General features: G+C 34.9%; 1 protein-coding gene and 1 pseudogene across 1 annotated transcript in view; one reads left to right on the top strand and one right to left on the bottom strand.

The window, feature by feature from the left end:
• The window catches only part of IBTK (inhibitor of Bruton tyrosine kinase), a 208417-nt gene that overhangs the window by 162215 nt on the left and 23300 nt on the right, over nucleotides 1–22902 (bottom strand). The gene's annotated exons all lie outside the window — the stretch shown is intronic.
• On the top strand, nucleotides 707–14151 carry LOC102732640 (peroxiredoxin-6 pseudogene; annotated as a pseudogene).

Genomic DNA, 22902 nt, shown 5'->3' on the forward strand with positions numbered 1-22902 from the left:
CTCCATTATCATTTCTGCTGCTTTAACCCAAACCCTCATCCTATCTCATTTCTGTTGAGATTAAGTGTTGTGTATTATGCTTTAATTAGAGTTCTAATTAGAGTTCCCTACCCCAATTTTGTATACCAAAATAGACCATCAGACATTTGCTAAGTGAATAAATGAATACCTAACATTTATATTTCATGAAGATTACTCTACTGTCTAATACTAACACAGCAGTTGTTATTCACCAGGCATTACTCTAAATGTGTTAGCTATATTACCTTATTTAATATTTATAAATTTCTTTTGAATTAGGTACAATTATTCCTATTTTATAGATGGGGAGATAGACATAGAGAAGTGAACTGACTTGTCCAAGTTTATACAGCTAATAAATGGCAGAGCCAGAATTACATCACTGTTTGGCCTTAAATCCATGCTTTCAATCACTGCACTTCCTTACATTTCCTTTTGCTCTGCTTCTATGTATTACATTAAGACCCTAATTATTTTTCCATTATAGCTATGAGAATACAATGGTTACTCAATTTACAAACTTACAGATAGAGATCTGGAAGTAAATTCATATTTTCAGCTTCCTCCAACCCTTCAACTAATCCTAGAGCAATTCAGAACCAAGTTAGTTCAGAGTTTAAAGGGAAACTGGAGATTAAAGCAGGGTCCATTGGCCCAATAACAAATAGAGATGCAAACAACCAGCATGGTTCCTATAACCCAAAGCAAAATTAGACCTCAGGAGCTGTATCTGGATCTCTTGGTGAATATTAGCCCTGTCATGTTGGACAATGGGTAGCACTGAGTTGAGAAGATAAGGCTCTAAGGCAGGACAAAACATAATATGGAGCTGCCATTTAGGACAAAGCGAGTAGATGCTCTAGAGTAAAAGTAAAAGACAAGTCCACATAGAGGAATGGATTAATGTCAATAAATGTAAAGGAGTCAAGAATATGAAGAAACTGAGAGCCAAGATGGGTCATGGATGAGAGAGGGGCAGAGAGCAGACAGCAGAAGAGAATGTGTGCCAGAGGCAAGAATGCCTTCAAAATGAAGGTAAAGTCACTTCAGATGTCTTACACTCTGTGGTAGATTTTTGAACCGAACATCAGAAGACTGCTTATAATTTGATTCTATGAGCAATCACATGTGCAATCCTGGAAAAGCTACTTAAACAATCTGGAACTCACCTTTCTCATCTGTAAAATCAATTTTTTATTTTTTATTTATTTTATTTTTTTAAAGTTTTATTTATTTATTTTGACAGAGAGAGAGAGACACAGCAAGAGAGGAACACAAGCAGGGGGAGAGGGAGAGGGAGAAGCAGGTTTCCCACAGAGCAGGGAGCCCGATGTGGGGCTCAATCCCAGGCCCCTGGGATCATGACCTGAGCCGAAGGCAGATGCTTAACCAATTGAGCCACCCAGGTGCTCTGTAAAATCAATTTTTTAAAGATTTATTTTATTTTATTTTATTTTCTTAAAGATTTTATTTATTTATTTGACAGAGAGAGACACAGCGAGAGAGGGAACACAAGCAGGGGGAGTGGGAGAGGGAGAAGCAGGCTTCCCGCTGAGCAGAGAGCCCGATGCGGGGCTCGATCCCAGGACCCTGGGACCATGACCTGAGCCGAAGGCAGACGCTTAATGACTGAGCCACCCAGGCGCCCCAAAGATTTATTTTATTTATTTGAGAGAGAGAGAGGGCATGTGAGTGAGGGGAGGAACAGAGGGAAAGGATCTCAAGCAGACTCTGCTGAACGCAGAGCTGGATGAAGGGCTTCATCTCATGACCCTGAGATCACGACCTGAGCCAAAATCAAGAGTGGGACACTTAACCAACTGAGCCACCTAGGCACCCCTGTAAAACCAAATTTCAACATGGGTAATCTCTGATAATTACATAGTTACCAAGTCTAGTATCATTTACACAATGGTTTTAATGATTTTTGATCACGGACGACTCTTAATAGCAAAGAAATCTTAGCAAGTACCCCCATTTAGGAACATGCTAAATGGACAAATTTGTAAATTATTTATAAATGTGTTATTTTGTACAAACATCACTTTACTAATACATTAAGTATGTTATGAAACACAGAAATAGAAACATAAAGATTAAGCAATACAGTTAAATGCCTTATCAACTGTGATGTATCATATAATCATTACTATCTCAAGGCACAGTATACAAGTAGGGTGAGGTTTATCATTATAATGGATGTAAATGCCTATTTAAAATAGTCCTAGACAATTTTGATTTTTTTTTAAGATTTTTTTTTTATTTATTTGCGAGAGAGAGAATGAGAGAGAGCACAAGAGGGAGGAGGGTCAGAGGGAGAAGCAGACTCCCTGCTGAGCAGGGAGCCTGATGTGGGACTCGATCCCGGGACTCCAGGATCATGACCTGAGCCGAAGCCAGTCGCTCAACCAACTGAGCCACCCAGGCGCCCGACAATTTTGATTTTTTGCCCAATTCTTGTTAGATCTGATTAGATTTTCATTACTTTTGTATTGCAGTTTGGCTGATGACGAGCTTTTTCTTGGATTTAGAGAAGTATTAGCAATGTTAGTTTCTTGTTCACCCACTCTTATATATCAGTATTATGAAGTTTCTTGGAAAAAATCTTTTAAAAAATATTTCCATTATGTAAGCCTTCATTCCGTTAACTAATTAACAGTATACAAGTATATCACAGTATATCTCATCTGACTTTTTGGATTCCCTCACTAGCAGCTCTGGAGAGAAGGACCAAATGCAGGTCATTTTCTTGGGAGGTGATCTTTGGAAGCACAGGAGCACGTTGCTGCCGGGGGCTCAATCACAATACTGACCTCTCAGAAGCCATGTTGGACATACCTCAGAATCATCCCTTCCTGGATGACTGAGGCAGCTGGCACATTTATCCACCAACTTTCATTTCCCATTGGTTGATGGTTGTTGCCAGTGGCTTTAATTCCCCTCCACTTCTGGGTTACACCTGTCTCTGGCAGAGCGAACTCCAAACTCCCATGGTGCTGGAGAATCAGGCAGAGTAGAGAGATGCTGGTGCTAGAGGTGGAAGGCTAAATTTTAGCGTGCTGCAAACTGTTTACTGCACCTCAGGTGAATTCAGCTAGGCTCAGCGAGAATGGCGAGTGGTATCTACAGTGTCTGCTACACTTGGTGATGGTGAGGATTAGGAGTAAAGTTAATATTCGTAAACTGTGATAAATTGAAGCAAACAAAGAAAGGACAGCACTGGTATCTACTTCTCCCCTTCTTTCCTCAGGATGTACTCAGTTCCATATTTTGGCAATCTGTGTATTAAATATTAATAATAAATTATAATTTTTTGGGATGCCTGGGTGGCTCAGTAGGTTAAGCGTCTGCCTTCGACTCAGGTCATGATCCCAGGGTCCTAGGATTGAGTCCTGCATCAGGCTCCCTACTCAGCCAGGAGCCTGCTTCTCCCTCAGCCTGCTGCTCCACCCCTGCTTGTGCTCACTCTCTCTTTCTCTGTCAAATAAATAAATAAAATCTTTTTTAAAAAGTATAATTTTTTAATATTTTTAGACAAAATATGTAAGTGGAGGCTCTAATATTTTCTTTCCGCATTTTGAAGGTCATCTTCTATACCTCTTAGGGGCATGCATCTCTGACTTATGATCAGCTCTCGAGTTGGGTGACCTAAATGCCAGGTTCCTTAAGCTACTGAGATGTACCTTCTGAAAAAAGCTGCTTCAGACCCAGGAAGACATACCAGGTGTTGCAGGTTCTGGCAACCTTTACATCTCTAATGCAAAACTGTGGGCTTCTGCTAACAGCACACCTGCATATCCTCCAAGGACAAGTGCGGGAATACCCTGGAGGCCTCTGGAGGGTGCTAAAACATCAGAGCCCTCTTAACAGGAAATACTGCAGTGAGCGGCTACCTATTCAAGAAAACGAACTAGAGGGAGGAAGAAAATGACATCTATCTGCATATAAGCTATTCTATAGAGCAAGTTTAATTATTGTATCATTGATGTTTATAATCATGGTGGAGCTAACATTTTCTCTTTGGCATTATCACAATTCTATACATGAGGTTAAAAAAATTAATTGAATAATTTTGACATTTGAACGCCATCGATTAGGTAACTCCTATATGCTAAATCCCCGTAAAAAGTGGTGTGAGTTATAAAAAAGATCAGTAAAACTCAGTCTCTTACTTTTCATATCGTGGGGGGGAATGAACATTGCATATAAGCAACCATAAAGCAAGGTGGAAAGAGATAAGATCTGTAAGAAAAATACGAAGGGCTGTGAATATTCTAAGATAGAAAAATTATTTCTGCACCAAGCAATTTATTATTTCTTGTGATAATAGCTAAGCCTAACCCAAATTCCATGCCTTGGAAATTTCTTTAAACATGGTCCACTGGTAAGCCCACCAGTTGAAGTTTAGTAGTAAGCAGCCTTGGGCTTAGAAAAGACAGAGAAGTCTGAGATGGGCCTTTAACTCAGTAATAACTACACTGGACTCTAAAAACGCCTTCAAGAGACAAAGCAGAATACATTCTCTAACTCTCAATCATAAAGAAAAATCTAATGTTTTGTGGTATGTTTTTAAGCCACAAGCTTTTAAGAATACAAAAGCAAACAATGGAAAAAACTGTACACTATTTGTACTGACAATATATTGTTGCAGCTTTCTTGAGCATGAAAATATTTTCTCAATAAAGGTTTTATCATAAAAATGGAAACTGATATGTTAGGTGTCTTTTTTCTTAGTCAGAAATCAATTTATAATGAGATTATACACATGAAAGAATTTGTAACAGATATTTTAATAGAAAATCAAGTTGAGTAGAGCTATTCAGAATTATAATAAATAAAAAAAGAATTATAATAAATAATATTTCATGCTCAAATAAGTAGGAATTCTATACTTTTCATATTAGGTATTAGGTACAACTTGAGATCTAATAAGTACATTTTCCATTCTGTCCAAAGACTTAAAAAATGTTATAATGAATTGCTTACAATAAAATGTATTTGTCACATTAGCTATATACAATATATATTTGACAACTTTTTATTTATTTATTATTAGTATTTAAACTTACCGAAACATAGTTGACACACAATGTTATATTAGTTTAAGGTATACAACATAGTGATTTGACTATTCTATACATTTTTCAGTGCTCACCAGGATAAGTGTCATCACCATAAAATGTTATTACAATGTTACTGACTATATTCCCTATGCTGTACTTTTGATCTTGTGATTTATTTATTTTATAACTAGAAGTTTGTACCTCTTAATTTCCTTCCCCTATTTCACCCATCCCCCAGCCTTCTGGCAACCTCCAGTTTGTTCTCTGTATTTATTATTCTGTCTCTGTTTTTGTTTGTTCCTTTTTTCTGCTTTTTTTTAGATTCTATGTAAGTGAAATCATATGGTATTTGTCTTTCTGCATCTGATTTATTTCACCTAGCATAATACTCTCTAGATCCATCCATGTTGTTGCAAATGGCAAGATCTCATTATTCTTTATGACTGAGTAATACACCTTATATGTACACACACCACATCTTCTTTTCCATTCACCTATTCATGCTCACTTGGGATGCTTCCCAATTTTGGCTATTGTAAATAATGCTGCAATAAACACAGGGGTGAATATCTTTTTGAATTTGTGTTTTTGTTTTCTTTGAGTAAATACCCAGTAGTGGAATCACTGAATCATATGGTATTTCTATTTTTAATTTTTTGAGGACCCTCCATACTATTTTCCACAGTGGTTACACTCATTTACATTCCCACTAACACTGTATGAAGTTTCCCTTTTCTCCACATCCTCACCACACTTGTTATTTCTTTTCTTTTTGACATTAGCCATTCTGACTGGTGTGAGATTGATATCTCATTTTAGTTTTGGTTTGCATTTCCCTGATGATTCGTGATGTTGAGCATCTTTTCATGTGTCTGTTGGCTATCCCTATGTATTCTTTGGAAAAATGTCTACTCAAGTCCTTTGCCCATTTTTTAATCAGATGTGTGTGTATTGAGTTGTATCAATTTTTTGATCAGATGTGTGTGTATTGAGTTGTATCAGTTCTTTACATATTTTAGATATAAACCCTTTATTGGATATATCATTTACAAATATCTTCTTCAGTAAGTTGCCTTTTTGTTTTGTTGATGGCTTCTTTTGCTGTGCAAAATCTTTTTATTTTGGTGTAGTCCCAATAGTTTAATTTTGCTTCCCTTGCCTGAGGAGACAGAGCCATAGATACGTTGCAATGGCCTATGTACAAGAGATTACTGCCTATTTCCTTTTGGGAGTTTTATGGTTTTAGGTCTACATTTAAAGAAACATTTTGAGTTTATTTTTGTGTATGGTGTAAGAAAGTGGTCCAGTTGCATTCTTTTCCATGTAGCAGTCCAGTTTTTGCGACACCATTTATTGGAGAGACTGTCTTTTCCCCATTGTATATTATCGCCTCCTTTGTCGTAGATTAATTGACCATATAGGCATGGGTTTATTTCCATCCTGTGTCACTGATCTATGTATCTATTTTTGTGCTGGTACTATACTGTTTTGATTACTATAGCTTTGTGGTATATCTTGAAATCTGGCATTGTGATACTTCTAGCTCTGTTCTTTCTCAAGATCGTCTTGGCTATTTAGATAACTCTTTAAAAACACTTCAATCACTACCTCCAAATTAGTATTTACATATATTTTCTTTATGTGAGCTCTGATAAGCTTTGTTGAAATTTCAAAACTTCTCATAACACCAAGCTCCTGAAGTACCTACTTAAATTCTGTTGTTTGATGCAATGAATACCCCACTATTGAATCTACATCATGAAAAGTGTACTATTTTTTTATCTTTTTTTTTTTTTCAGACAGGGTGACTCATCTTTTTTCTTTAGGAAGGAGAGAACCAGTGCTTCCAGTTCCTCCTTTTTCTAATTCATCCTCCATACTGTTACTGAAGAGATTTTTTTTAAGGCAAAATTCTGAGCATATCACTCTTTCCTCAAAGCCTTCGTAATACCTCATCACCTCCAGAATAAGGTCCAGATCCTTTAGTGTAACATTCACAGCCCCTTACACCCCTTGCCTCAAACTACTCCTTGTATCCCATTCTCCCACAATACCAATAAGTTTGTGGTTCCCTAAACATGTCATATTTTTTCTTTCTTTGTTTTTGAACATTCAACACTACTCAGAGGACTTTCCACACAGACACTTTCTTTACCTGCCTGGTAAAGTCATATTCATTCTCTAATACTCACCTTAACATCACCTTCTTCTTGAAATGTTTTGACCTCACACAGTATGGATTGCTCCATTCTATGCACTACCCATGCAAATTATGATACCTCATGTATGGCAATTAGTTGTTTACATGGTTGACTTCTACATCAGACTATAGTCCTTTCTTCTTTGTGTTCTCACTGCCAAGGAAAACACCTATTGAAGGACTACATGGATGGATGGATGGATGGATGGATGGATGGATGGATGGATGACAAACTAGAGTCTCAATCAGCTACTTTAATCCTAGTGCAATTTGAAATACTTAAATAATCAATCTGATACCTTCTTAGCTAATAGGTTTTTAGAATGATTTTTAACTTCCAGAAAAAAAGTTTAGAACTTATATTACAGCACTTTTAATGGGAACTGAACTTTCTTTTACACCCTTTCCTAAAGAAAAAAGATGAGTCACCCTGTCTGAAAAAAGAAGATAAAAAATAATACACTTTTCATGATGTAGATTCAATAGTGGGATATTCACTGCATCAAACACAATTTTATTTAAATTGTAGTGAGTTAACAGACAGTGCAATACTGGTTTCAGGAGTAGAATTCAGTGATTCATCACTTACATACAACACCCAGTGCTCATCACAAGTGCCCTGTTTAATACCCATCACCCATCTGGCCCACCCCCCACCCACCTCTCTCCCTTAACCTTCAGTTTGTTCTCTATCATTAGAAGTATCCATGGTTTGTTTCCCTCTTTCCTTCTTTCCCCCTTTCCCATATGTCCCTCTGTTTTGTTTCTTAAATTCCACATATGAGTGAAATCATATATTTGCTTTTCTCTGATTGACTTATTTCACTTAGCATAATACATTCTAGCTCCATTAACATCATTGCAAATGGCAACATTTCATTCTTTTTGATGGCTGAGTAATATTCTATTATATATGCACCATATCTTCTTTGTCCAGTCATCAGTCAATGGACATTTGGGATCTCTCCATCATTTGGCTATTGTTGATAATGCTGTTATAAACATTGGGGTGCATATACCCCTTCAAATCTGTATTTTTGTATCCTTTGGGTAAACACCCAGTAGTGCAATTACTGGATCATAGGGTAGTTCTATTTTTAGTTTTTTGAGGAACCTCCATACTGTTCTCCAGAGTGGCTGCACCAGTTTCATTCCCACCAACAGTGCAAGAGTGTTTCCCTTTCTCCACATCCTTGTCAACAGAAAAGTCAATTCAGGTCCTCTGTCCATTTAAAAAATTGGTTTGTTTTTTATTACTGAGTTGTAAGAATTCTTTGTATATTCTAGATATAAATCTGTTAACAGATATATGATTTATAAATGTTTTATCCCATTCTGTGGTTATCTTTCATTTTCTTGATGATGTCCTTTGAAGCATAAAAGTTTTTAGTTTTTTAATATATTTGTTGTTACTGTTTGTGTTCTTATTATATCTAAAAAGGCTTTCCTTAACCTAAGGTCATGAAGATTTATTCATTTTTTTCTAAAAGTTTTATAGTTTTAGTTCTTACATGTAGGTCTATGATCCATTTAGAGTTCATTTTTTTAGAAGGAAGGAGCCTAAGTTCATTTTTTTGCATGTGGATATCCCATTGTCTCAGCACCATTTGTTGAAAGCAATCTTTCTTTATTAAATGGTCTTGGCACTTTTCTCAAAAACTGAGTGAACACAAAGGTGAGAGTTTATATCTAAACCGTCATTTTTATTCCATTGATCTATTAGACTATCCTTATGCCCCCACAACATTCTCTTGATTACTGCAGCTATGTAATATGTTTTGAAGTGATCAAGTGTGAATCCTCCAAATTTGTTCTTCTTTTTCAAGATGATTTTGGCTACTCTGGGTCCTGTGCATTTCTTTATAAATTATATCATCAATTTATCAATTTCTGTAAAAATCTCAACTGAGAATTTAATATGGATTGTATTGGCTGTGTAGACCAATTTGTGAATACTGCCATCTTAAGTCTTGTAATACACAAACAAGAGATGTCTATCCATGTATTTAGGCCTTCTTAACATCTTTCAGCAAAGTTTTATAGTCCCCCCCCTGCTTTATTGAGGTATAATTACAAAATAAAATGATATATATTTGAAGTGTGTGATGTGATGAATCCATCGCCTCACATAGTTACTATTTTTTACTTTTGTGGTGAGAATGTGTAAGATCTACTCACATAGCAAATTTCAAGTAGACAATACAATATTATGAACTATAGTCACCGTACTGTACATTAGATCCTCATAATTTATTCATCTTGTAATAGAAAGTTTGTACCCTATAACCAACATCTCCCCATTTCCCCCACCCTCTGCCCCTGGCAACCACCATTCTTTTTTTTTTTTTATTCCATATATAAGTGATAACATACATGGTCTTCCTCTGTCTGGCTTATTTCACTTAACATAATACCCTCCAAGTTCATTCATGTTGTCACAAATGGCAAGATTTCCTTCTTTTCTATGGCTGAAAATATTCCTGTACATGTAACACATTTTCGTTATCAGAATAGATAGTAGATATTAGGTAAAATAGATATTTTCTTTCTCTATCCATCAGTGGACAGTTAGGCTATATCCATATGTTGGCTACTGTGTATAATGTTGCAATGAACATGGGATTGTTTCTTTTGAATATATACCCAGAATCACTGTGGTTTTGATTTGCATGCCCCTGATGATTAATGATGTTGAGAACCCTTCCATGGATCTGTTGGTCATTTGTATTTCTCCTCCCGCTCCCTCTCCTCCTCCTCCTTTACAGAAATATCTATTCAGGTCCCTTGTCAATTGTTTAATCACTTCTTTTTGCTATTGAGTTGTATGAGTTCCTTATATATTTTGGATATCAGCCCCATTTCTCATATATGGTTTGCTAACATCTTCTCCCATTCCATAGGTTGCCTTTCCATTTTGTTGATGGTTTCCTTTGTTGTGCAAAAACTTTTAATTTGATGTTGTCCCATTTGTCTATTTTTGCTTTTATTACCTACACTTTTGGTGTCATATCCAAAAAAATCATTGCCAAGACTAATGTCAAGGAGCTTTTTCCCTTTTTCTTCTAAAAACTTTATAGTTTAAGGTCTTATATTTAAGTCTTTAATCTTCTTCAAGTAATTTTTGTGAGGGGTATAATCTAGGGATCCAGGATCATTTCCATGTGGATATCTAGTTTTCTCAGCATCATTTGTTGAAGAGACTATCTTTTCCTTTATTGAGTTTTCTTGATATCATTGTCAAGATTTCTTTGGCCATATAGTTGAAGGTTTATTTTTGGTCTTCAGTTGATTTTTGAATGAACTCAAGTCTACCATGATTAGATGACTCTTTACCTAGCAATTAAATGCATGGCTTCTTGTATCAGTCTGCAGGAGTGTAAGTACTCCACCATTTACTGTGATGTTAGACAATATACCTTTCTGCAACCTATTTTCCTTATCTATAAAACAACAATAATGATAGTGCCTTCCTCAGGATGGGATTATGAAGAATAAATAAAAGAAAACTTGTTAAAAATGCTCACTACATAGAACTCAAAAAAATCTTAGCTATTATTATTGCCTATTTTTCACAATTTTATTAGGGCACATCCAACACAATTATAGCTCCCTAAGGATCTTCAGATGGTTTCCTATGAATTTTAGGATTGTTTATTCTATTTTTGTGAAAAATGCCAATGGAATTTTAATAGAGATTGCATTGAAGCTGTAGATCATTTTAGGTAGTATGGACATTTTAACAGTATTAGTTCTTCCAATCCATTTATTTATGTCTTCCTCGATTTTTTTCTGTAATGTTTATAGTTTTTATTGTTCAGGTTTTTCACCTCCTTGGTTATATTTGTTAATACTTGGTTAAATTTGTTAATACTTGGTTAAGTTTTTTGTTTTTTTTTCTTTTTTTTTTTGATGCTATTGTAAATGGGATTGTTTTCTTAACATCTTTTTTGGATAGCTCATTGTTAGTATACAGAAACACAACTGATTTTCATATGTTGATTTTGTATCCTGAAACATTACTAAATTTAGCAGCTCTAACATTTTTTTGGTGGAGTCTTTAAGGGTTTCTATATTTAAGATCATGTCATCTACATAGGGACATTTTTACTTCTTCCTTCCTGATTTGGATGCCTTTCTTTTCCTGCCTAGTTGCTCTGGCAAGGACTTCCAGTAATATAGTGAATAGAATATGGTGAATAAAGAAAAGCACCCCTGTCTTGTTACTGATCTTAGAGGAAAAGCCTTTGGATTTTCACTGTTATGTTAGCTGTGGACTTGTCATATTTGGTTTTTATTATGTGGAGGTATGTTCTTTCTCTGCCTAATATTTTGAGAGTTTTTATCATGAAAAGATGTTGAATTTTGTCAAATGCTTTTTCTGCATCTATTGAGAGGATCACACAATTTTCATCCTTCACTTTGTTAATCTACTGATTTGTGTATATTGAACCATCCTTGCATCCCAGGGATAACTCTAACTTGATCATGATGTATGATCCTTTTAATGTCCTGTTAAATTCAGTTTGTTAGTATTTTTTCATCTATGTTCATCATGGATATTAACCCGGAATTCTCTTTCCTTGTAGTGTCTTTCTCTGGCTTTGGTATCAGTGCTATGCTATCTCATAAAATGATTTGGAATGTTCTCCCCTCTTCAGTTTTTAAGGAGTTTGAGGAGGATTAGCATTAATCTTTTTTTAAGTGTTTGGTAGAATTCACCAGTGAAGACATCTATTCCTTTCTTGGGAGATTTTTGACTATTGATTCAATCTCCTTACTATAGATCTAATCAGACTTTGTATTTCTTCATGATTCAGTCTTGGTAGATTGTATGTTTGTAGGAATTTGTCCACTTCTAGGTTGTCCAATTTGTTGGCATATATAATATTTTAGGAGCACTCTCTTACAATCCTTTGTATATCTGTGGTGTCAGTTGTTACTTCTCTTTTGTTTCTGATTTTATTTATTTGGGTCCTTTTTCTTTTTTTTTCCTTGACGAGTCTGGCTAAGGCTTTATCAATTTGATTTATCTTTTCAAAGAAACAGCTCTTGGTTTCAGTGATTTTTTTTTTTTTTTAGTCTATGTCATTTCATTCTGCTCTGATCTTTATTATTTCCTTATATCTACTCACATTGAATTTTATTTGTTTTTTGTAGCTCCTTTAGGTCTAAGTTTAGTTTTTTCAGTTGAGCTCTTTTTGTTTCTTGAGGTAGGCCTGTATCACTATATATTTCCCTCTTAGAACTGCTTTTGCTGTATCTGAAAGATTTGGGGCCATTATGTTTTCATTTTCATGTGTCTCCATATATTTTTTAATATCTTCTTTGATTGCTTCATTGACCCATTGTTGTTTAGTATCATGTTGTTTAGCTTCCATTTGTTTGTGTTTTTTCCAATTTTTTTCTTGTGATTGATTTCTAAATTTATACTGTTGTGGTCAGAAAATATGTATGGCATAATTTCAATCTTGTTAAATTTACTGAAGCTTATTTTGTAGCCTAACATGTGATCTATTCCAAAGACTGTTCCATGTACAGTTGAAAAGAATGTGTTTTTGAATGGAATGTCCTGTATACATCTGATAGGTCCATCTGGTCTAATGTGTCACTCAAAGACATTGTTTCCTTATTGATTTTGTCTGGATTATCTATTCACTGATGTAAGTGGGGTATTAAAGTCCCCTACTATTATTGTATTGCCATCAATTTCTCTCTTTATTTTCACTAATATTTGCTTTATGTATTTAGGTGCTCCAATGTTGGGTACACAGATATTTGCAATTGTTATATCTCTTGTTGGATGTCTCCTCTTTCATTTTTGATTTTTTTGTTTGTTTTTTCTTTTTTTCTTAGTCTAGCTAAAGGCTTGTCAATTTTGTTTATGTTTTGAATAAACAACTCTTCATTTCATTGATCTTTTCTATTGGTTTTCAGTTTCTAATTCACTTATTTTTGCTCTCATCTTTGTTATTTCCTTCTTTTTGCTACTTTGGGCTTAGTTCTTTTTTTTTAGTTCCTTGAGGTATAAATTTAGGTTGTCGATTTGAAATACTCCTTTTTTCTTAATTAGGCATTTAGTGCCTGCTTAGAATTGCCCTCTTAGAACTGCTTTTGACCTCCATCAAAAGAACCAGCTGCCTGGTAGCACCTGCTGTTGTACCTCCTTATCCTCCCACATCACAGCTGCTGCTTTGGCTGGATGACCCCTTATTGGGGATAAGTCTCCCAACTTTGAGGCCAATACTATCATTGGCCACATCCATTTTCATGACTCTCTGAGAGTCACATGGGGCATTCTTTTTTCCCAGGCTGGAGACTTAACCCCAGTGTGTACTACAAAGCTTGGCAAAGCAGCAAATCTGGCACCAGAATTTACCAAGAGGAATGTTAAAGATGATTACTCTTTTAATAGATGATGTTGAAGACCACCCTGCCTGGAGCAAGGGTATCAATGCCTACAATGGTGAGAAGTCCACAGAAATGTTACCTTTTCCAATCACTGATGATAAGAATCAGGAGTTTACTATCCTGTTGAGCATGCTTGGACCCAGCAGAGAAGAATGAACAGGGCATGCCTGTGACAGCTTGTGCAATGTTTATTTTTGATCCTGATAAGAAATTGAAGCTGTCATTCTCTATCTAGCTACCACTGGGAGGAACTTTGATGAGATTCTCGAAGTAGTTATTTCTTTCAAGCTGACATTGGAAAAGAGAGTTGACACCCTGGTTAATTGGAGGAATGAAGACGGTGTGATGGTCCTTCCAACTATCCCTGAAGAGGTAACCAAAAAAATTTTCCCTAAAGGAGTTTTTAGCAAGGTGCTCCTATCTGGCAAAAAAGACCTCCGCTATACTCCTCAGCTGTAAGGTTCTCTGAGAAGTTGGTGCTGGAATTGCTTGCTTAGCACAGTGAGCCAAAGGATGCTAGCTGCTAATCATGTTTTCCTGCAGCAATTTTGTAAAAACATCCTGGTATCATCCTAAAAAAAAGGGGGGGAATTGCTTATCTGCAGTTTGGTATGTTGTGTTTCCATTTTCATATGTTTGAATATATTTTTTGTTTTTCCTTTTGATTTCTTCTTTGATCCATTTGTTGTTCGGAGGTGCATTGTTTAATTTCCACATATATTTGTAAAATTTCCAGCTTTCTTCCTGTTACTGATTTCTCATTTCATACCATTGTGTTTGGAAAAAATACCTGGTATGATTTCAGTCTTAAATTTGTTAACACTTGTTTTGTGGCCTAACATACAAGCTAGTCCAGAGAATGTTCCATGTGTGCTTGAAAAGAAAATGTATTTTGTTGCTGCTGGGTGGAGTATTTTGTATATGTCTGTTAGGTCCATTTGGTCAAAAGTGTAGTCCAAGTCTAATGTTTCTTTATTATATTTTCTGTCTGGATGATCTATATATATTGTTGAAAGTGGGGTATTGAAGTCCCCAGCCATTATTGCAATGTCTATTTCTGCCTTCAAATCTGTTAAAATTTGTTTAATCTAGTTAGGTGCTCCAATGAGGGTGCATATATGTTATATCCTATTGATGAATCGACCTCTTTATTATTATATAATGACCTTCTTTGTCTCTTGTTAGAGTTCTTTACTTAAAGTCTAATTTTTTTCTGATAGAAGTTAGCTTTTTTCATTTTCATTTGCATGGAATGTCTTTTTTCACCTTTCAGCTTCAGCCTATGTGTGTTTATAAAGCTGAAATAAGTCTCTTGTAGGCATCACATAGTTGGATCTCATTTTTATTTTATCCATTCAGTGACTCTGTCCTTTGGGAAGTTTAATTCATTTACAGTTAATTGTTGACAGCTAGGGACTTACTATTGCCATCTTGTTAATGTTTTGGGTGGGGGGTGTTTTGTAGTTCCTTTGTTCTTTTCTTCCTCTCTATCTTTCTTATGATTTGGTGATTTTCTGCAGTGGTATACTTTGATTCCTTTATCTTTTCTGAATCTACTATAGGCTTTTGCTTTGTGGCTACTATGAGGCTTACATAAAACATCTTCAACTTGTAACAGTTTACTTTAAGCTGATAACAACATAACTTTGATCACGTACAAAAACTCTACCCTTTTATTCTTTCTCCCATTTTATGTTTTTGATGCCATAATTTGTATCTTTTCATATTGTATATTGTATATCCATTAAAAATTATTGCACCTACAGTTATTTTTAATGCCTTTGTCTTCTTTTATACTGGAGGTAAGCAATTTACACACCACCAATACAGTATTAGAGTATTCCAGAATTTGACTATATATTTACTATTACTAATGAGTTTTATATTTTCATATGTTTTTATGTTACTAATTAGTGTCCTTTTATTTCAGCTTAAGAAATCCCTTTAGCATTTCTTATAAGGCAGAGCTCATGGTGATGAACTCTCTCAGCTTTAGCTTGTCTGGGAAAGTCTTTAATTCTTCATTTCTGGGGGCACCTGGGTAGCTCAGTTGATTAGTTGACCTGCCTTCAGCTCAGGTCATGATCCCAGGGTCCTGGGAGAGAGCCCCATGTTGGGCTCCCTGCTCAGTGGGGAGTCTGCTTCCCCCTCTTCCCCCTCCTTGTGCTCTCTCTCTCTCAAATAATAAATAAATAAAATCTTTAAAAAAAATTCCTCATTTCTGAAGGACAGCTTTGCAAAGTATTCAAAGTATTCATGTTGGCACTTTGCATATATCATCCTACTCTCCCCCAGCCTGCAAGATTTCTTTCTTTCTTTTTTTTTTTTAAGCTTAACCAACTGAGCCACCCAAGTGCCCCTGCAAGGTTTCTGTTGAGAAATCCTATCATAGTCTGCTGGGTGTTCCCTTGTATGAGTGGAGTTTCTTTTCTTTTGTTGCTTTCAAAATTCTCTTTGTCTTTGATTTTTGACAGTTTTATTATCATGTGTTTCAGTGAATTCCTCTTTGGGTTTTATCTGTATGGGGACCTATGAACTTCAGATACCTGGATGTCTTATCTCTGCCCAGATTTGGGAAGTTTTTAGCCCTTATTTCTTTAAATTAGCTTTTTTGTCCCCTTTTCTCTCTCTTCTGCTTCTGGGACTCCTGGATTCTGAATATTGTTTCTTCTGGTGGTGTCTCATAATTCATGTAGGTGTTCACTAATTTTTTTCATTCTTTTTTTCTTTTTTATCAGCTGACTGGATAATCTTAAATGCCTTGTCTTTGATTCACAGATCTTTCTTTTGTTTAATCAAGTCTCTTGTTGATGCTTACCATTGCATTTTTTTCATTCATTACATTCTTCATCTCCAGAATTTCTGCTTGGTTCTTTTTTTATGATTTCAATATTTCTGTTGGCTCTCTTATTTTGTTCATGTATTTTTTTCCTGATTTCATTAAGTTGTCTGTTTTTTCTTATAGTTTGGTGAGCTTCCTTAAAACAATTATTTTGAAAATTCTTTTTTTGGTCAGAGAATTCATAGATTTCCATTTCTTTGTGGTCAGTTACAGGAAAATAATTATGTTCCTTTGGTAATGTAATGTTTCCTTGCTTTTTTGTGATTCTTGAAGACTTGCATTGCTGTCTTCTCATTTGAAGAAGCAGTTACCTCCTCTAGTTTTTACTGACTGGCTTCAGGAAGTAGATACCTATATTGGTCACAGTCCAGCTAGGAACTCTGAACGTATTTTTTCAGATGTCTTCTATGAATGTGCCCACTCCATACATGTTCCCTCTTGGGGGAATTTTTAAGATTCTTTGTCCTCTCTTGATCCTGCAAAACTGTATTGGGTGCTGAGAGTCTCCTATTTGTTTTCCTTAGAGTGGCAGCCTGAAATGCTCAAGTTTGTGAGCATTCTCCCAATCTCACAGAGTCAGGCTGGCTTTCTGCACTTAGTAGTTTTCAAAGGCTGTTTTTTGCTGTCTGAGGAAGCATGTGCTGGGAGCTGGTCCTGGGGGGTGGGATGGTGAGAGGTATGAGTGAGATGGGGTTATCTATGGGTCAGCTGTGGGGGTCTACAGGCAAGATGCTCCCAGTGGCTTGGGGGTAGGATTCCTGATGGAGTTCACAAGTCAGTTAATAGGAAAAAGTGGTTAATGACATCCCTTTAATGAGTTTGGAGCCCTGGCTGCTGTGTTCCCAGCCTCTGCCAACCCTTGGTCTTGCTGATCACTTCAGTAGTTTAAGTGAGAAGAGAAAAAAGTGTGCCTCTTGAGCAACATCCTGCATGGCTAGGGAAGCTGGGCATTCACTCACATGTTCCCACTTTCCCCCAGGGGAAATTATGGTTGGTAATAATGTCTGCACTCATTCTTGATTTTAGTAATTTGAGTCTTTCTTTTGGTCTAACTAAAGCTTTATTGATTTGTTTATCTTTTTGAAGAACCAACTGTAGATTTTGTTGATTTTCTTTATTATTTTTTATTTATTTCATTAATTTTGGTCCTAATGATTTTCTCCCTTGTGCTTGTTTTGGATTTAATTTATTCTTCTTTTTCCAGTATCTTAAGTGGAATGTTAGATCACTGTTTGAGCTATTTCTTTTTTTTTTTTAACACAGGCATTTACAGCTATAAATTTCTAAGAATTGCTGTAGCTGCACTTGTTAACTGTCAGTAGGTTGTATCTTTATTTTTATTCATCCTAAAGTAATTTCTAATTTTTTCTTTTGACTTCTTCATTGGCCCATTGGTTTTTTAGTTATGTTGTGTCTAACTTCTTCATTATTTGTGAATATCCCAAATTTCTTTTTGTTATTAATCTCTAATTTCTGTCCATTGTGATCAGAGAAATACTTTCTACATTTTCAAACCTTTTAAATTTATTGAGGCTTGTTTTATAGCCTAGCATGTGGTTTATCCTGGAGAATGTTCCATATACTCAGACAAATGTGTATTCTGCTGTTGTTGCATAGAGTATTCTATATATGTCTGTTAGGTCTATTTTGCATATACTATTCAAGTTTTCTATTTCTTTTGTTGATATTCTACTCAGATGTTCCATTCATTATTGAAAGGGGGTATTGAATTCTTCAATTATTATTGTCAGGTTTTCTATTTTTCCTTTCAATTTGTTTTTGCTTCATGTATTTTAGGGCTCCACTGTCAGGTGCATATATGTTTATAATTATAATGTCCTGGTAGATTGACCCTTTCATCATTACAGAACATCCTTTTTATATCTTGTAACATTTCTCATTTTAGTCTACTGTGTTTAATATTATTATATATTATATTATATTATATTATATTATATTATATTAGCCTGTGGTTGCTGTTTACATGATATACCTTTTTCCATTCTTTTACTTTCAATCTATTTGTATCTTTGAATATAAAGTGCTTCTTCTGTGGACACCATATAGCTGGATCATGTTTTCTTATCCAGTATGACAATTCTGCCTTTTGACCAAATTATTTAACCCATTCATATTTAATGTTGTAATTGATATAATTGCATTTGTGCCTGCTATTTTAGTTTTTAAATTTTTACTTTCTATTGTCTCATGCCTTTTTTGTTTCTATTCCCCCTACTGCCCTCTTCTGCATTAAATAAATTTTTTTGAGTTATACTTTAATTACTGTAATTATTTTTTCATGATTTTAAAAGTACTTTTGTCAATTATTTTGTCAATAATTGCTCTAGGGATTACTATATACATCTCATCAGAATCTACTTTAGGTTTATACAAATTTAATTACAGTGCAATACAGAAACATTATTTCTGTTCAACTCTATTCTCTCTTTTGGACTATTATTGTTATGCATTTATTATATATATATTTTATATATATATATATATATATAACTAATCCACCAATATATTGTTATAATTATTACTTTGTATAATTTTATGTCTATTAAGCTGAGTAAAGAGAAGAAAACAAGCTTTATTTACAGAGTTTGTTATATTAACCTTATTATTTACTCTTTTTGGTTCTCTACATATGTTCCATGGATTCAAGTTACCAAAAAGTGTCATTTCCTTAGTCCAACAAGACTTTGCTAACACCAAACTTCTTTGTACTATTGTTGGCAAATATGTTATATTTCTATATGTTCTGGTCCAATCATACAATTATATATATAGTATTTTATACAATTGTGTTTTAAATCAGTTAAGAGAAGAAATAAGAGGCATACATTTATAGTACCTTTTATAGTTAAAATGAATTATTTTCTTTACTTAATAAAGTTTTAAGTTAACTAAATGTTATGGGGGCTTGCGTTCCTCCACCCCCATCAAAGTCACATGTTGAAGCCCTAACTCTCAATGTGATAGTATTATGAGTTAAGCCATTTGAGAGGTAATTAGTTTAGATGAGGTCATGAGGGTGGATCTCCCATGATGATATTAGTGTCCTTAAAAGAAGAAGGGCTTCCTCTCTGCCTGTACACAAAGAGGCCATGTGGACATACAGAGATGGTTGCTACCTACAAGCCAATATAAGAGGCCTCAGCGTGTAACCCACACTGGCAATACCTTGATCTTAGACTTCCCAGTCTGTGAGAAATGAATTTATATTTTTTAAGTCACCTAATCTGTGATATTTTGTTATGGCAGTCTGAGCTGACTAAGACATTAAATTAACAAATTCAAGCAGGGGTAGTTTTTGAGGTCAGTCTCTGAAATGTGTTTTGACCTTAGAAGGTTTCTTAGCTCTCTCCTTCACTGACTCTCTTTAGTGAACTAGCTGGTCTATGATTCTGTTTGTTGTTCTTAATTAAGAGGAATTATTGTTTTTGAGTGCCCTTAATTTAAAAAATTAAGTGCTAATTTCTTCAATACATACAAATCAATTAGAAAAAGAAAAAAATCCACTGGAACAAAATGGGTAAAAGATATGAACATATGGATTTAAAAAGGAAGTATTTGTGGGTTTTAAACATATAAAGAAATTGTCAACCTCACTTATAATTAAACAAAAAGACAAATTAGAGCTATACAAAGATTACATTTTCATATGCGAGGTTGGCAAGGATGAAAAATTGATAACACAGTCCCAACACTGTTGGTGAGAATATAAATTGTTACAATAATCTCTGAACAGTGCTTTGACAATACCTATCAAAATCACAAAAGCCCATATCCTTAAACCACTTCCAAGGATTTACCCTAGAGATATACTGGTAAATGTAAAAGATGACGTATATACTCATTAGTCATTGCTGCACTGTTTGTAATAGCAAAGAGCAGAAAACCTTCTAATATCGGGTTGTTTAAATAAATTAAGTCACATCAGTTTGTGGTAGATTGCACAATAGCCCCATTTCATTAGATTTTCCTCTATATACGCCCTTTACTGTGTCATTTTGTAGTGCTCTCCCACTGTGGATGGGGTGTAATTCCCTGCTCTGGGCCCTTAGCACATGATTTGTTTTGGCTGATAGCATATTGACAGATGTGATGCCAACAATATTTTGAAAAGGACTTACCTGGATTAGGCTTGCCTTCTCTTGTGCTTCTACAGTTGTCAAGAGAAGAACATGCTAAGGCTGTTCCACTCATCTTGGGATACCAGTCAATCTCTAGAAGCACAAGCAAGCCCAGATTAGTAGAGTTTACCAACCAGGTCCAACTCAGATTATCCGATCCTGCAGGTGCATATGCTATACATGTAAAGAATTGTTTCAAGCCACTGAGTTTTGAGATGGTTTATTACACAGCAATAGATAGATAATACACTGTGCAATGGATACCATCTAACCATAAAAGAGTTCTTTATTATAGTAATAGGAATAGTCTCTGACATTTATAGTTCAGTTAAATTAAGTGCAGAACAATGTGAAGTATTCAATCATTTGTGAAAGTAAATTTGCACACATGTGCATAAGATATGACTAGAAGGATACACAAGAAAAGCTGATAAAAGTTTGTTGCCTGTGGGTAGGTTATCCAGATAGCTGAGGGACAGGAGGAGTGGAAAGAGACTTTCTCTTGTATACCTTTTTGTTACTTTTTAATTTTCAACTGTTTAAATGAATTATGTATGTTAAAAATAAATAAATTTTTTTAAAAAAATCAGGATTTTCCTGGTGCTCCAAATTCTTCTAGCAACTAATAGAGCAGAAAAAAATTCTGAAATCATTAGATTTTTCTTCCTTTAAAAATGCCATTTTTTTACTTAAGTGATTGTGGGATTCTTTACTTTTCCCTTAAATTGGGAGTTTCAGCAGTATTTGTCTAGCTGCACAGCTCTAGTTTATTATTCTTTCTTGATAGCTAGAATATATATGTAGAGAACTCTTAATTAAAACTCAATCCCATAGGGCTCCTGGGTGGCTCAGTCAGTTAAGCGTTGGACTCTTGATTTCGGCTCAGGTCATGATCTCAGTGTCATGGGATGAAGCACTGCATCCAGCTCCATGCTGAGTGTGAAGGCTGCTTGAGATTCTCTCTCCCTCTCTCTCTGTGCCTCCGCACACACACTCACTCACTCTCTGTTTCTGTCTCTCTCTCTTTCTCAAATAAATAAATAAATCTTAAAAAAAAAAAAAATCTCGTGAAAACAAACAGCCCAATTTAGAAAATGGGCAAATGAACTGATCACACACTTCATGAAAGAAGATACAGAGGTGGCAAACAAGAACATTAAAAGGTGCTTAAGATCACTGACCGATGAAAAGCAAAATGAGATACTACTACACACCTTTTAGAATATCTAAAATTAAGAAGTCTAACCATGTCAAGTGTTAGAAAGATGTGGACTAACTGGAAATCTTCACTGCTGGTGGTAATGTAAAATAGTATAACCACTTTGGAAACCAGTTTGGCAATTCCTGAAAAAGTTAAAAATGAATCTACAATATGACTTAACCCTCCACCTCCAGTAATTTACCCAAGAGAAACAAAAGCATGTGTCCACACAAAGACTTGAACATGATTTTTTAATCAGAGCTTTATATGTGATAGCCCCAAACTGGAAACAGACCAAATATTCATCAACAGGTAAAGGAATAAACAAAATATCCTATATCCATACTATGAAATACTACTCAGTTAAAAAAAGGGGGGGAATGAATTATTGATACTCATAATAACATGGATGAATCTCAAATTTAGTATGCAAGTGAAAGAAGCCAGATAAAAGAGAGCACATACTCTATGATTCCATTTATATAAAATTCCAGAAAATTCAAACTAATCTATAGTGACAGAAATGAAATCAATGGTTGCATGGGGATGGGTTTGGGTGGAGGTAATGTGAGATGGACGGATTAGTAAAGGTCATGAGGAAACTTTTGAGGGTGATAAATATGTTCATTTTCCTTATTCAAGGGTGTATACATAAGTCAAAACTTACCAAGTTATGCACTTTAATTATATGCAAAAGAAAATTGAAAAAGAAACCAAATGTTAGGATTTATAAAGCTGAGCAGTAACTATACATATTTTTGTTACACTATGTGTTTTCTATATTTAATAACAAAATATTTACATTCAATTAAAAAAGAAAACTAGATTTCCCATACTTCTGATAATTGATTTAATAAACTAGTGGAAATAGTAAGTTTTCATGAAAACAGGGCCCTTGCCTGTTTTATTCACCATTGCATTCTCAGTTCTCAGTACAGTGCCTAGAAACACTCATCATATACTTCAAAATTATCTAATAGATTATGACTAAATTCAGCTTATTCATAACTACTGGTTATTTTCTTATT

Source organism: Leptonychotes weddellii, chromosome 8 (genome assembly GCF_054177405.1).
Source record: "Leptonychotes weddellii isolate Sample4059 chromosome 8, ASM5417740v2, whole genome shotgun sequence".
Taxonomy (NCBI): domain Eukaryota; kingdom Metazoa; phylum Chordata; class Mammalia; order Carnivora; family Phocidae; genus Leptonychotes; species Leptonychotes weddellii.